Source organism: Meriones unguiculatus, chromosome 19, assembly GCF_030254825.1.
Source record: "Meriones unguiculatus strain TT.TT164.6M chromosome 19, Bangor_MerUng_6.1, whole genome shotgun sequence".
Classification (NCBI taxonomy): Eukaryota; Metazoa; Chordata; class Mammalia; order Rodentia; family Muridae; genus Meriones; species Meriones unguiculatus.
The window spans coordinates 30,262,808-30,265,131 of record NC_083366.1 but is presented as its reverse complement, the minus strand read 5'-3'; the positions used below and the strand labels follow the sequence as shown (position 1 = coordinate 30,265,131).

At 42.9% G+C, this 2,324-nt stretch overlaps 1 pseudogene; it reads left to right on the top strand.

The window, feature by feature from the left end:
• Window positions 1-1,960: 1,960 nt before the first annotated feature.
• LOC132649422 (small nucleolar RNA SNORA17) lies at window positions 1,961-2,100 on the top strand (annotated as a pseudogene).
• The last annotated feature ends 224 nt before the right edge of the window (window positions 2,101-2,324 follow it).

Here is a 2,324-nt window from a genome sequence, read left to right as displayed (position 1 = left end):
GGGGTTCGTTGCTCTTGCCTGCCTCTCACAGCAAAAACTCTGTAGATGTTTTCATCTTAAAATTCCTTTTCAGTTATGTAGCGGAGAACAGAAGAAAAAAGAGAAGGAGAAGGAGGGAGGGAGAGAGGGAAGGAAGAAAGAAGGAAGGGAAGGAGAGAGAAGAAGATAGAGGAAGACACAAAGAGAGGGAATACATGTATAGATTTTCTTTTTCTTTTCTCTCAACAAGAAAACTCTCAACTTTGTTATCTGGAGTGAAATAAGAATCTTGGCCTATTTGCACTTTTGAGCTAGGCGGACACCTTTGCACACTGCTTTCAGTAAACAACAGGCAGACTGTAAAATATTTATGCCCCCAACAACCTCACTAGCTATTGCCTCTGCTACTCTTTTCCACCTATGAATATGGCACTTGTAATGAAAATCCTGTCAAATTTCAGATCCTGCTTAAAGGTCACCTTGTTAATCGAAACCTGTAATCTTTTCATATTTTCTGCCTCAGCTAGAACTTACTTACCTCTGTGTGTACATATGTGTGTGTGTGTGGTGTGATGCATGCATTTATATGTGCACATGTGTGTGTGATGTGGTACATACATGCATGTACACATCATACATGCATAGTAACATCTGTGTTACTATGGCACATGCACATGTATGTGTGGTGTGATGAATACATTCATGCACATGTTTTTGTGTGTGTAGTCCTGTGTTCACACACGCTCTGCAGAGGCCAGTGTTTTAAAAGCTATCTCAGGAAGTTTGGATATGCTTAATCCTCTGCCCTTCCTCTGAGAGAGTATTGCACCCATTTCATTTATTCCTATGAACATTTACTAATTTGTTCACTCATTTTTTAGTATGGGGAATGAACATAGGGCCTTGTACAGGTTAGACAATACTCTACCTTTGAATCGCCCTCCAGTCCCCTCCAGAGATAGAGTCTCACTAAGTTGTCTAGGTTGGTATTGAATTTACTCTGTAACGTAGGCAGGCTTTGAACTTGCGGTCCTATTGCCACAGCCTCCTGGGTAACTGGGATTAAAGGCATGCTCCACAAGGTCTGGTCTCCATTTCTTAACTCTCTGAAGGAATCTAAGCAGCTTCTACCTAACAGACCATTCATCTGGGTGTGCTGGACCTTGCTATGAAAATTCCAAATTTCATTGTTTTACTTTTTAAAAAAAAGTTGTTTATATTTGTATGTCTGTGTGCATGTATATGTTCCTGCAGGAGTTAGTTCTTCCCTGTCACCATGTGGGCTTTGGGTCATCAAGCTGGGTAGTAAGTGTCTTTACCATTTGCTCTATCATGTCATCCTCCAAATTTCATTCTTAAAATTTCAAAGAAAACAGAATTTTTAATGTAAATGTCACTGCCTTCGTCTGTTTTGGGTTGCTATAACAAAATACTCTACTCAGGTAATGAAAAGAAGATAGATGCATTTGGCTCGTGATTCTAGTGGTATGCTGTCAGTGTCTGTCAAAGGCCAGTTGGATGTGTCTCAACATGACAGAGAAGTGGTAAAGGGGACCAGAAAGAAGCCACATGTAGAAGGAACAAGGAAGAAAGATACCACGGAGGAGCAGGCCCCCTTTAACAATTCTTTTTTTTATAATAACCCATTTTCTTAGAACTACTCTATTACTACTATCCCTTGGGACCCTTTTAATACGTTCACAAAGTCCAAACCCCATGACCTAATTATCTTTCAGCAGGCCCTGACTCTAAAAAGGACTTCACCTTGACTCCATTACCACATTAGGGAATGAGTTTTCAACTCATGAACAAGGACAAACTAAATCAAACGGTAGCAGCTGCCCTTCAGTGTTGTCCAGTTCAGTTTGTAGTTCTGCACTGTTCTTATCTGTGGCAAATGATTCATAAGAAAAGGGCTTTAAGACCCATTGTTGGCTGCTGCAATAAAGGGAGGTTCCTGCTAGCCATAAAGGTGGTTGCATCGGCCCCTAGAGGCCTAGAGGCCTTGCAGGTGTGGCTGCTGTGTCACATGCATGTCAGTAGGTGGCAGAGAGGAGAGAGGCTATGTCTATGTTCAGTGTTCTGACCTACGAACACCTGAATGATTAGTAGCCTAACGTTCCCTGAAAAACGTGAGCCTGAGATGACCATAAGTCTGGCACCAAGAAGGCTTGGACAGGCTCCCAGGATAGAAAGTCCTGCCTGGGCCCAGAGTGGGAATGAGCCCAAGACTGATGGCCCTTGCAAGGAGCCACTTGGGCAGGCTGGATGAGGAGAGAACCCAAGACAACCACCAGACCAAAGCTATGGGGCCCTGACAGGAAGCTAGCCTGAGATGACAACCA